At 32.1% G+C, this 14,690-nt stretch overlaps 1 protein-coding gene across 3 annotated transcripts in view; it reads left to right on the forward strand.

Moving 5' to 3' along the window:
• Positions 1-1,116: 1,116 nt before the first annotated feature.
• The window catches only part of LOC130897536 (arrestin domain-containing protein 4-like), a 38,067-nt gene continuing 24,493 nt past the window's right edge, over positions 1,117-14,690 (forward strand). Inside the window, exons 1-2 of one of the 3 annotated variants that reach the window (XM_057806449.1) lie at positions 1,123-1,177; positions 6,454-6,542. The gene's annotated coding sequence lies outside the window, so the exon portion shown is untranslated. Of the gene's footprint in view, positions 1,178-6,453; positions 6,543-9,676; positions 9,885-14,690 lie in introns of those variants that run through there. The other 2 variants (XM_057806452.1, XM_057806450.1) reach the window with 2 other exon arrangements.

A 14,690-nucleotide genomic window follows, 5' to 3' on the forward strand; every position in this document is an offset into this window, starting at 1 on the left:
TGTACGGTAATAAAATGGAAGATGATGATGAGCAGGAATATCAGATCTAATTATTGGCAAGTCTCCACAAGAAATCCCATCGAAGTCCTAAGCTAGAATTTTAGTTTAAAGAACGATTAGGTACAATAATCTAGAATTAGTATTAAGCAAAAAATATGTTTCGCATTTTCATAAACTGCAATAAAATTGCTTCTTGTTGGAAAGTATGACTTTGGTGACTGCTAAAAACTTCGCAGGGTAGACTCCTTAGACAAAGGTATGTAGCAATTCTATACTTATTTTAAACATACGCTTGTTTGTGAAAATATTTTAATCCTGACGACTATGTATTAGAACCACCACATAAACAATGTCATTAATCAAAATATTTCGCCTAACAACAAATGCAAACTTAAAGGAAATATCATCAAGCAGCGGTGTTTTGTACTTTTGGTACAAAAAAATAAGCTTCTGCAAACAGCTTATTTAAAGGAGTTGTTAGTAACAATTCGCAGCGACAACTATAACCATTAACAACATTCTCGTGGTTGTAAAACACATTGCCAATATAACTGACGACCATTCATTAAAACTACACCTCACCTTACTCATAAGCTTCTAGACAGAGGTTAATTTAATTGCGATAGCTCTCGTTGTTTCTCAGAAATGATTTGGTTGGTAAAAATGTGGGATTAATTGAGGAACGATAGAATCAAAGAACAAGTCAAATGCTTGGTTGAACGAGTCACATGCATGGTGTCTCTTCCCAAAAATCCGGCAATTTTACGAACATTTATTGTACCACGGGATGATTTTACATGTTCCACACGTGTATTCCGAAAATAATCACTGTCAAGAAGCATCTTGGAAGAAGTTCCTTGAAAAAAAATAAATATTTCACTTCTCTTATAATACTACGTTTCTTATCGGATTCATTAACACAGAAATAATTGAGCACAATATTTCGTATTAACGATAAAATAACTTTAATTTACCATACTATTCATTAAAGAATAAACAATTTTTTAATGAATATTAAGAAAATAAACATTTTCTATTCTATAGTCCGGCTCTGTACAAAGTCAGCGCAAACAGTGGAGTAAAAATTTTGATTACTTGCGGAATAAATAATGGTTCGTTGAAATAGTTGTTCAGATATCTACGTTTGTAGTTGGCGCATATCGGTTTTTTGAAATTGGTGAGTCCATATTATTTACATTCACGTTTTGTTATATTTTCATAATTTATAAATACGTAAAATTACGACATTTTAACTCAATGATTAATATAATGAGAATATTAGTAGAAATTTGACTCCAGCTCAGGAATTTATAAATTCAATATATTTTTAAACGTTTGATAAGATTATTCTAAAAACTATTTGGCAGGCGAGGACGAATTAATCATAATAAAGTGCTTTATTGAAGATAGTGACTACTGCTCCGTCTGCTATAGTACGATTCCACAAATATGTAGAGTGGCTCATAGTTTCAACGTAGACCTTTGCGGGTTCAGGAAAAAGGAAATTGACGAGTCATATGTGTTCGGCAATAATAATTTCGAATAAGTTAAATACCAACAAAAATTATATATTATATCCTATTATTTATTTTACTAATAAGTATAAAGTACAAAACGAGTTATCTCATTCACTATTTCTGACATAATTTGAAGAAAATCAATTCATATAACTGAATAAATTAATACTAAACGTTCATAGCTTTAAATTACTTCATGGAATATTCACTCAGAGCTTTACGAACTCTTATACAGACTGAATGACCTCGGCGTATTTTGTCAGGAGTACGCCAATGACATAGTCATTTGCGCAAGAGGGGTTTTGAAAATAAATTCTGCAATTAACACATTTGGCAGTGGTCTGGGTCTGTTAAACTGTCCGCAACACCATGAGAATAAATCTCGTAGAAGTCACAAAAAGAGTGCACAACTGGGGCCCAACATCTGGATTTTAAACGATCCTAAATCTCCCAGTTGTCGTCAAAAATGTGTCGGAGAACATTTCACTCAGAATATCTAGAGCAGGAATCATCAGATATAGTCCGAGACGGTTGCCAGAAATTGATCTAATATATCAAAAATCTAAATGCTATGAAAAAATATACTAAGCAATATAAGGGTGGTCCGAGTAGTACCTGGCTTGACCAAGAGATGGCGGTATTTGTTTAAAATACTATATTAGAAAGTACATAATCTGTATAGCATATGTTTTAAGTTTAAAGATGCCACGTTTTCGTATAAAGTTGTTAACATGGAAAAAATTGGTCATCGTTATGTGATACAATACTTTTATTTGAAAGATATTTGCCTAACCAATATTAAAGTTGAACTAGATTCTACTTTGGGTGATATTGCTCCTTCTTTATCAACAGTAAAATATCGGGTAGCAGAGCTTAAACGAGGCCATACAATCTACGAGGACCAGCATCGCAGTGGTCGACCAAATGAAATGAGAATAAGAACTGTTGAAGAAATCCACAAAGCGGTACTGGATAATCGTCGACTGAAAGTGCACGAGCTAGCAGACATAGTAGGCATTTTAAAAAGTACGGTACATCGCATATTAACTGACAATTTGGATATAAGAAAGCTGTGCACAAGCTGTGATACGTGGGTCCACGATTTCATACCCGATAAAAAGGGAGAACCGACCCATAGAAGATAAAGACCGTTCAATCTGCAGGCAAGCGTTGGTTTTTTGGGATACGCGTGGAATAATTTTCATTCGCAGGAACTCATTAACGGACTTAATAGACTGCATGGTGCACGGGCTGCTGGTTCCTCGAGAGCTGCCTTCGCTCTCCCAACTATTAATTCTGCTACCGGTATTTAAATTCTACCAACTCATTAAACCTGAGCGGATTTTGGTTGGGACTTTCCTACTTACGACGGTATTCCTTGTTTGTGAATACTTGCAGAACAATATATGTTTTTATACTACCATTACCATCCACGTAAATTACATAATATTATAGCGTATGCGAGCGCTAAAGCGCAAAAACGATTTAAGATTAATTTATTCTTCACTAATAGAATAATAGCTTATGAATGTACATTTGTATATTATTTGATTGTAATTCTATGAAATTAGCGATTCTGGAAAACTCCATCGATAGCTAAATAAAACCACCCCATCATCAGTCACAGTTACAGTGTCTGACGCGCGTTTCAATAACCAAATTTGCAGGTGAACTAAGTCCTATTTTTGATCTACCTATTTATATTGAACTTCTTAATGTTAACTAATAACTGATAAACTATGAATTAGGTTGTGAGGTATAGGCCTCGTATCCATATTGAAAACTATTCTCATATTTAACAATTTCAAATTTCAAATGGTTGCTGTCATGAATATTGCTGTTTTCCTAATCTGGTATTTTATCTTTGGGATAACTCAACAACTTATTTAATGTATTTCAGGATGTATAGATCAATTTCAAAAATACTCTGTTAAATATGTTTTTTAATCTTTTTACATAAACCGGATAAATAGGTAATAGGTAAATAGGTAGCAGAGTAAATGTTTCCTGTTTCTGCTTGTCATGAATAACAGTTCAGCCATCACTATAATCAATATTAGTTCTTTTCCTCCTAGGAAAATTTCATATTATTCAAATTACTTTTCCATGTGAATAGAAACACATTGATTGGACCCATAAACTTGCACCATCTCTCTGTTATATGAAGTCTTTGAAACTTGCTCCTGATGATTGAAGCTATATCATCTGTATCCGATAATCTTTTGTCGGATGAAACAAAATTTATCCTACACAGTTCGATAAACAAACAAAATTCGCATTGTCTGGGAGAAGGTAAATCCAGTTTTTCTGCATGTATATTAACGATTTGACTAATTATGATTTCAAACACCAAATAGTGAACAAGTGAGTGAATCTTTTACCAGCAGATAATCATAAAAGACTACCAACTATACTAAGATTGCTAACAACTTGAAGAAGTTATGTAGATGTGAAATATTCTACAATAATTTTCTTTCTATAACTATTTATGAAAAGCTGAAAAAGAATTTTTTAAGGTAAGTGAAACCTAATTGTACTCGAATAATATATTATTTTACCAAAAGGAAAACAGCCATTAAACTAAATCACATAGTAAAACTTGAAATATGGGAAAATGATAACGGTTTGGAACTATTGCTATTTTTGTTACTGATTAATGCACCATGAAACTCGAAAAATTACAGTGGATATTACAAAAATGTTGAATTGCCGATGTGACTGGCTCACTTCAATTTGAATCACGAATAGACGGTAAGGCAGACATTTCTGCTATTTCATCTAAAAAAGTTCCAATAATTACTTTTTCTGTTAACAATCTTTGAGTATTAATTGATACATTTCTCAATTTTAGAGCAATACTTTCACAAAGAAAACCGTGAATACTTCTTTCGTCTTAGGTTTTCTAAAATGTAGTTCTATTTATCACTTTACTTAACGGATATAACAGGAGCTCGTTTTATAGGAATCCTAAAGCTTAAGTCTGCAGATTGACAATATAAGGCATGTGATTAGGATATAGTTGGTTCTATATCTCCAATGTATTTCGAATTATGTGTAAAGTTCGATAACTACTATCCATCATTCTCTCTATCTTTATTTGCTCAATCTTCTCTTATATCTTGGATATCATTATTATTAGTAAAGCTGTTTTTTCTTTGCTGTTTTCTTTAATCGTTATTTTTGTTTTGTTATGTGCTTCTGCTGAATAATTCTTCTTTTCCTCCATTTTAGTTGATCAAAAGTCTGATTATCACTCTTGATATTTCCTTTTTTTTTGAAGATTTTTTATATATAGAGACAACTCTTCCAACTGCAATACCCATGGTATTGTAACTTTATATCCATTTATTTCCAAAAATATCTTTGTTTGCTCCAAGCCTGTAATCTCGCAAATTTTCGGCGACCCGTTGTTTGTTTCTCTTTCAATTGACCTTTTTTGATTAGCTTCAATCACTTAGTTTAAACTGTTTTCTATATTTATCGTTGAGGATTTCTTGACTTGAAGCAAAAAAGCTATTGCCAAAATTAGATTCAAATATTTCATTCTAATCCTTAAATAATATTTATCGATCTAAGAGTGTAGAATGTTTTGACAAAAGTGTGAATGTCGTGCCATATGATATCTTTTTGCCGTGAGAAGGTTCAAATTTAACTAAACTATTTTCTAGTTTAGTTAAATTGTAGATTTCTCTATTATTTTCATTTGGTTTAAGATCTAAAAATTCGTTTTGGTAGCTTTATCTTTCATTAAATATGTATTCAAGACTTCATGCCCTTTTTGTTTTAGAGCCTTTTTAATATCATCTGGGGGTGTGGAAGGGTTCATTCCTCGCATTACCACTCTGAAGCTTTTTTTCACTTTCAAGTCAGTATATATGATATTTTTTCTTCTTTTCATCTAATGTTTTCATTGTGGTCGAGTTTTGTTTGGGTGTCGTGTATTTTTACCGTTTTTGGACCAATCGTTTTAAGAGTATACTCATTTGGGGCACTCGCTTGTAGTATTTTGTGTATATGTTCGACATACCCTACTTTAGAGACAGTTATAGGTGTTTTTTCCTTTACAATTTCATCGTCTTGTATTTCTTCAGCATTGTCCTGAACTTCTTCCTACATTAGATCTTTGAACCTATAGCTGATTTAGATGGGTTTCTGTAGCCAATATTCTGTGATTTTTGTTTGTTTTCTTGTACTAGGTTCTTCTGGACTTCTTAGTTTTTTGTTTTGTATCGTTTTCCATTCCGATTACACTGCCGTTGACGTTTGTTATGAGCAATTTATAGGGTTTTGTTGCCTTTGGTAATTGAGATAGTTATTAAATGGGATGGGTAGAATAGGTTGAGATTGAACAATACTAGAGCCCATTGTTTGGATTTGGTGAGATATTCTTTGCGTATGTTTGTATTGATAGGGGTATTGTAATCGTTGGTTTGGGTCGTATTGTGTCATTTGAGTCTGTGGACCCATAGCGAAGTTTCCAATAACATCACTCTACCCCCTTTACACATCAAATTTGGATAAAAACAATGATGCTTTCCGGTATTTAGAAAAAATCTTTCCAAACATACAGAGGCAAAACTGGCAGAGGGTATATTTGTTGAATCACAAATCCGTATAATTATGAAATACGGTTGTGGAAAATTTTTTGGAAGATAAAAAAGTGAAAATTACAAAAAAGATGGAAGTAAACATGTTAATAAAAATTCATTTTCTGCACGCGCGTATGAGTGTTTTCCCTAAAAAGGAAGAAAAAGGAAGTATGAGTGACGAACTAGGGAAGGTTTTCGAAAAAAGACATCAAGGATTTTTGGATTACAACTTAAGGGATTACTTTTGGTCTATTATAAGAATTAATTCAAATAGCAAATTCAAAAGAAAGCAAAAATTAGGTATTTTTAATTTTTTTTAGTATTAATACAAAAATTATATGTTTCAGTCAAGTTAATGAATAATCAGTGTTTTCTCAAGAGGTATAGAATTTGATTTTGTAAAAAACCACAAATCTTCATTGGAATCGTTAGAAAGGTCAGTATAATTTAATGTTTGAAGATGATTTTAAGCCGCGGCTCCACTTTAGATAGCCAATGCGCAAGGTCCAATTTTGGCACACAATGTTTCAATATCGGCTTCTATCTCGTCAATCGTTGCTGGTTTATCCCTATAGTCCTTTGCCTTAGCATGGCCCCACAAGAAATAGTCCAAAGGCGTTAAACCACACGATCTAATCGGCCAGTTGACGGGCCCCAAACGTGAGATGAACTGTTTACCGAAGGCGGCACTCAATTTGCCCATTGATTCGCGTGACGTGTGGCATGTGGCACCGTCTTGTTGAAACCAAAAGTCAGGCATGTCCAATTCTTCCATTTTTAGTACAAAAAAATCATCAATCATAACACGGTAGTGCTTGCCATTCACAGTAACGTTCCGGCCATCGCCGCTTTGAAGAAGTACGGCCCGATGATGCAATCGGCCCATAATCCACACCAAACAGTGACTTTTTCGGGATGCATTGGTAACTTTTGCAATGCTTCTGACTGGTTTTCACTCCAGATGTGGCAATTTTGCTTGTTGACGTATTAATTTAACCAGAAATGATTTTCGTCGCTTTACACAATTTTTCGATAAAAAAGTGAATATCCTTCCAACTTTACCAGCGCCTATTCACCAAATGTTAGACGTCGTGGCTTCAATTTTTACACCAGCCGTATATTACAAGGTTTTACACCCAAATCCTTTCGCAAAATTTTACATGTAGTGGAGTAACAGAGGCTCAATTGCTGCGAACGGCGGCGAATCGACATTTCACGGTTATCAGCAACACTGACGGATACAGCTGCAATATTATCTTCGGTAGTAACTGTTCGTTTGCGTGTTAGTGGTTTAATGTCCAATAGTGTGAACTGGGTTCGAAATTTAGTCACAAGCTTCCGAATAGTTCCTTCAGTAGACCGACCAAACTGCCCATAAATTGGAAGAAGTTCGCGATGCACTCTCTTAACCGAGCATGAATCCTGATAGCAAAATTCGTTCGTAAGTCGATTCATGATTAAATTATAGACCAAACTGAACAAGTTTGACATTGACACGAGACACGATTCACACGTGATCTGTCAAAAACAGTGTTGCCAAAAAGATACCAGCAAAAAAATCACTCTTTATTTCTTAAACCAGACGTGACCGGATTTTTTATTATTTTTTCTGGATAATTCTGTCCAAATAAATAAAAAAACACAACTTTCTGCTGGGGTAGGAGAACCGTGTAAACAAGTTTAATTTATAAAATCCAATTATACAGTACTTGATTGACATATCTTGTATTTTGTATAATTCAAAAGATATGAGTGTTTGACTAAAAAATATTAACAGATCTACTATTACAGTTTTCTATTTTTTCCTCATTCCAAAAAAATCTAAACATTATCCAATCAAATCTGACCTAGATGGGTGCAATTTAACTACGCACGTAAATCGAATCGCTCACATTTCTTTTTCTAAATTGGTAGAAACTTTCTCGATGTCTTTGTGAAGTTTGAACAACATATCTCAATTATTGTGTGTTAGTCAGCTTTTTGTTTACGTTGTAAAAAGTTCGTTAAATCGTTGAAAATATATTAGAAAAAGTCTACTTTATGGCGAACTTGAGTATTTAAATGGCACTAAGCGTTCAATGATTGACATGTTATTGAAAGTGGAGTCGGCTATCCCATTTAAAAATCTATTTGTGGAGCGTTTTCAGCTAGTTCGTACGAAAAGACTTGACTATTTTGCAAAAATACGTCAAGCAGAGGTAGCAAAAGAGATTCTTACTCATTACTAGCGACGAGACGTAGGTTTCAGAATATAAAGCTGAAGTGCCTAACAACGTAGCTAATGGCGCTCCAAAATAGAGCAGAAACCAAAAAAATCACGTTTAAGTCAGTCAAAATTTAAGATAACTCCTAACGTTTCTTGAACTACCATGGTTTATAAATTTTCATTCCATAGAGTCAAAAGATCAATAAAGAGGCCATTTTGAGTAGACGCCATCGTATTCTAGTAGATTTCAACTGATTTTTTGGCCAAACACAGAATGAGAGTAATGACCCAGCTACTATTTTCACCAGATTTGACTATCTATGGCATGTCGAAACTATTTCGACAAATACAAAAGCGCGTGTGCAATTTTAAGAACGATCGTCTGTGACAATTCACTATACATACAAGTGGAAAAATCTCATAGTTTACGGATGGAGCTAACCGAACAGGTTTCAACCATTAACAGTTTTATTGTTTATGTGAAAAGCATGCATAAGAGGGTAAACCCTTTTACATTTGAGTAATTCGAGTGGTGCCTGCCGTGTGGAGATGCCTGTGAATATTGATCTTGAACATTTATATATAGTATCCGAGTCTTGGTTTCTGTTTCCATGGACGAATTTGTTGTTTATGAGCCATGTCGATTAGATATTGAAAAAACTAATCTAAGTCGCGACCTTTCTTCTATGTACTGAGTCAAACAACTGAATATCTGAAAAAGAAAAACATCGAATTCATGTCTTATTGCACGGATTTATCGACTAATGAATTTTCCTTATTACCCACTGTCAAACAAAACATGCTTTGACAACGATTTTCATCATATCAAGAAGCTGTTAAAGACTTTTAAAACCATGTTTCTCTATATCAGCTTCAGAGTGGAGAAACATTTCCACTCCAGAAACACTTTGTTTCGACCTTGTTGGTTTCTGTTTCACTTTTTGTAACAACTTGTATGCCTGTGAAGTTTGCAGTTACTTGTAAGTCACAATGTGGCTTGTTTGGGAGCTTCTGATTCAATAAGTTGTTAACCAATATTTCAAGACACTAGTAACACATAAGTTTATCTTTCTTAATTGAGGATCTAAGATTAGAAAGGTATATAGGTAATAATAATTAATCGATCAATAAATTTTGAATGATTTTCTTGGTGTGTATTTGATATGAGGATTTAATAATTCTAGATAAAATCCATTTGTGTAAGAAACAAATTAAGAGCTTCAAAACGTTATCTGTATTATCACTATATCAATTGCTACATTTCATTTATACCATTTATTTGGGTTATTACGAGAATTAGAGAGATAATTTTTTAGTTGATTTTATCACAAAAACATTTCTGTGTTGAATTCATTATCATATTCCAGCTCTCGGTTTTACAAAAACACCCAGAAATGTTTCCTAATTTCGGTGAAGACAATAGAAATAATCAATCATCCTTAACGGATTGCGAATACGAAATAGTGAAGGTCAATTGTGCGAATTGTGCAACTAATAAGATTATACAACAATAGCCAAAACACGATTGATAAAAGTTTATCGCATATTTTTGACAGATTTAAAAAGAATTAGGTGAGCATGTAATATTTATTATTAGAAGAATAGTTTCATATATTCATATATATGTTTCTAAATGTTCCTGATGTTAGGTCTCTTCTGTAATAATTTTTTAAAAGAAAAATAAATATTTACGTTGCGACTAATTTTAAGTCATTTAGAAACATAAACAGATCAAAATTTCTGAGAAATTATATATATATACATATATATATATATATATATATATATATATATATATATATATATATATATATATATATATATATACATATTTATATATATATTTATATATATAAATAAATAAATTTTTTCAATTTCTGATTTCTAAGACCTTTTAATATTGTTCATGTTTCTGAATGTTCTTGATTTTCTTCTGTTTCAAAATAATTTTTTTTCGATAATTCGATAGAAATAAATTGACGTTTCGACTTTTCTTTAAGTCTCAATCAAAATATTATATTGTGTATTTATAATGATCAATAGAACACCTTCATCATGAATATCAAAATAGAAATAAAATCAAACTAGAGCTTTATTCAAATAAGAAAAATATTTCGTTTTGATGAATGTGAATCATTTCTAAAAATTATTTTTTTCGTGTATTAGATATATATATATATATATATATATATATATATATATATATATATTCAATACATTATTTAGATGACTGATGTTGCATTCGATATTACATAAGATATTCGTTACAGGTAATTAATTCTCTGCCACTAGAAATATTTTGTGCAAAATTTAGACCTAAAGATAAAACTTCTCCCACTTCATCTGGTGTGACACTATCAGTTTTAATATTGGGATATCAATTTTCATATATATAATATTTTTCTCTTTCAGTTTTTTCTCGAGATTTTTCTTCAATATTTTTATGAAATATTAATAGGAATTACTTCACTTATTTTAATTATTATGTTTTTTTCAGTAATTCCTAATTTTTTATTAGAGTAGTTGATTCGATAATATATAGTTGTATGATTTGGAAAATAAACTTAAATAAAACGTAATTTGATGAATTTCATCCATGCCGGTATAAATTTCTTTTCCTTATTTCTTGCACCTTTTAATATGTTTATGTTTCTAAATGTTCTTTTGTTGTAGAATTAGTTTTTTTCAAATAATTTTTGAAAGATTGATAAAAAATTGACGTTTCTACTTGACTTCAGTCTTTATCAAAATATGGTATTGACATTGACAATTTCCTTATTTATATTAATCAACAATCTACATCATGAACATTAAAACAACAATAAAATCAAAATAGAAATTAGTTCTAATAACAAAATTCAATTTTTCTCAGTCGTTACATCTAAAATAGGTAGCAGTATATAATCAATCAAATTATTTTTAATTTTATTAGATTTACAAAACTAAAATTATTAGAATAGAATGAAACTACAAATAATTTGATAGATTAATTACTGCTACATATATAAGATGTAAAACTATATACTTTGGTGTTCATTGCCACGTTCCCAATAAGAAAACACAATATGGACTAATTCAATATAGTAAAACTTTTAATATACGAGTGAATGTATCGAATTAGTTGTGGTGGAATTTTCAATCTCAGTAATGATATCAAAATGTTTGGTAAGACTTCTGTATTAGGTATACTGGTAACGGAAGTTGATGAGGTTGAGTTAGGTTAGATTCGGTTGGAGGTGAGGACTCAAAATATGCAACCATTCATTGTAATTGCACTAAAAAAGGTATTGATACAGGAAAACTGTATAAAGGGCATATCATTCGAGAAAAAAATTGTTTTGAAATAACTCAAAAAGTTTGGACCGACACCCAGAATGAGCCCAACCTAACCTAACATAAACTAACCTTACTTAACCTAATCTAAACTAAACAAACCTAACCTAACTTAACATAACCTAACCTTACTTAACCTAATCTGAACTAAACAAACACAACCCAACTTAACTTTAAAAATTGTTTTTTTCTGTCAAGATTTTAGATTCGAACCCAGAACCTCAGGTTACCTAATGTCAAGCACCTTTATCCATTTTGCAATGTACGTCTTAGGTGATATTGCATAATTTACAGTTCATTATAGTTGTAATTCTTAGACATGTTTTGGCTGTTGCGTCGTCAGAACGCTTTTTAAAAAAATATTGTTTTTACGGGTTTTATGAGCCAGAGTACATTATAACGGTAAAAAAATCACATTGGCATAGCTATGCTATATCTTCTAGCCGTCGAAAACTTACGAATCAAAAGCGACTTAAAATACGGCGCGTGATCATAATGAACACATAATAATAATCTGCATAGCCAAACTAGTCAGTTTGAAGGTCAGTAATTGTTACTCCCTGGTCTATAGAACAGGAATTGAATCTCGTAAAATGTCCAGAAAATATGTGATCGGGAGGGTGATAGTTTTTTTTATAACAATTTTAGTAATAAGTGTTTATTGCATGAGACGCGTTGAACATCTTCACTAGAGAGGTAGTTACACGACGCTGAGAAAGCATTACCCTATATACATATTACTGCGAAAGGAGCATTTTCTAATACCCCTTTAATATGAAGAAATACTATCAGATCAGCCTTTCTGCTATCTAAATCATCCTTATCTTTCTACTTGGTGATGTAGCGATAGATATATGAATATGTCATTCTAGTAGGCATATAATCTTTCAACACACATATTTTCTCTTAAATGCCTGTACATTAGCTTTTCCATTGTTTGAAGTAACAAACCGGTGAATGCGACGGTATAGTTTCGGATGGATTTAGTCGCTCCTCACTAGTGTCGGGATAAACACAACTACTTCAGGAATATGACCCCAAGTGAGGCAGGATTTGAAAATAAACACTTAATAAGGAGCCAGAAAGTATGCCCGATCCTTGTTAAAATAGGCAGAGTTAAATTCCATTTCTACCCGGTGATATGAAGAAGAGGAAGGACTTAACAGTTCATATTATCCGATCATATTTCATAATCTTCTTGACCGTACGATGGTACAGTTTATACTGCCCCTGAGCGTCATGGAGAGTCTACCAAACAACATAGAATTATGAGCGCTCGGTTTTCCCCAGGAGCCGGTGTTTAATTTTTTGATTTTGCGTGAAGAAAAAAAGTTTTGGCATTATCGGTTTTTGGTCTAATTAGACAAATGGTCCCAAACGCCCATCTCCACGTCAGCACCGAATCTGAGCTTTCCTGGCATATCCCCAACGCGTCCAAAGAGCATAAACCGGTATCTGACATAGAAACCGACACATACAATCTCCACGAACAAAGCAATTTCATTATGTTTACGAGCCAAAAGGGCTTCATTGTAAAAGGCACCGTTTGAAGGCACCGCTAAAGCTAGTGCTAAAGATGTCGTGATACTAGTTGGAGTCGCATTCTATACATATATTATACAGGTACACTCTCATTAACGTCCTTTTCCATCCTCCGACCGTTTTCCCGAACAACAACTTCAATAAAATAATATTTTTTCACCACCCAATTGTCCAACGCCGTATCCAAAGAGTTAAAAGTTACTTTCTTCGGGAATTGCAAATTACCTTTTTTTACAATTTTCTTGCAATTAATTTAATTCTCAAAAATACCTTTTCACATGTTTTAGGGAAAACCGACATTGCTACGTTCCTCTACCTTTAACTTTCCGGAAACTACAAACATTATATTAATATAGCATGTATCAAAATGCAATCTATTTTCATTAAAATTATATATAAAACACCAACTAATATATTGACTAGCATGTTTATGAAATATTGACACATGCTCATTGGCAGAGCGTCTTTGCTATAAAACTGATTCTATGGCATTCTAGATATTATGAATCAGTTTTAATAACTAAGTATAACGACAAAATAGGACTGTTTCGAAGAAAAACATATATTATTAAATTTAAAAATAATTCAAAAATTAATGAAAATTTCTAATTTCTAATAATTAATAATTAATCTATATTTCTATCAACGTCAGTTCGAATATTGAATTTTAAGAGTTTAAAAATTTTACAAACTTTAATAATATCAAAAATCACCGGCAATCTTAATTTATCATTGTAAGTAAAATTTTATGATTGTTATACATTTATACATTACTTATATTGTATTTGACCATAATTTCAGTCCAAGACGATGAATACATAAGTATTCGAAAGCTCGGAAAATATATTGAAGTTAGTCCACTTTGGTGTTTCCTTTAGATTTTGGAAAAGCTAAGTCTAAAAAAATCGTGACGACATAATCTAAATACATAATCAAAATTCAACATCATCCATAACAACCTAAACTAACTTCATAAAAAATGTATTTTACAGCAATTCTTATTTAATTAATGTTAGTAGTTTTTGAATTTCTTATAATCTACATGTGAATCTGAATTGGCAATAATTCCGTTATTCGAAAAAGGTACACTTTGGTGTTTGATTGCCACAGTCCCACAATACTAGCATTCATAAACTAGTAGGTAAAGACTTCATTCCATGTATAAATATCTGCAAATATTAATGGATAATGGATTGATTAATGTTAACATTGATAATTTTACAATAAATTTTAATTGTAGAATTATTGAAAGGCAATAGCTGGAAGCGATAATGGATTAATGTAAAAAATTGATACTCCAAGGTAAAATGGCGGAAAAGAATGACACCCATTCCAATTAGTTATCATTACAAAGTGCAAAAATTGTTTTGGTGGAAAAGCTAAACGTCGTTCAGCAGTATGAAACGTTGAGCAGCAATATGAAATTGTAGTATTTGTAATGTCCGATCCACACTTTCTACGAGATGACACAAGAGAACGACGAGGGTGGTACAAGTGGGAAGA

Source organism: Diorhabda carinulata, chromosome 8 (genome assembly GCF_026250575.1).
Source record: "Diorhabda carinulata isolate Delta chromosome 8, icDioCari1.1, whole genome shotgun sequence".
Lineage (NCBI taxonomy): Eukaryota > Metazoa > Arthropoda > Insecta > Coleoptera > Chrysomelidae > Diorhabda > Diorhabda carinulata.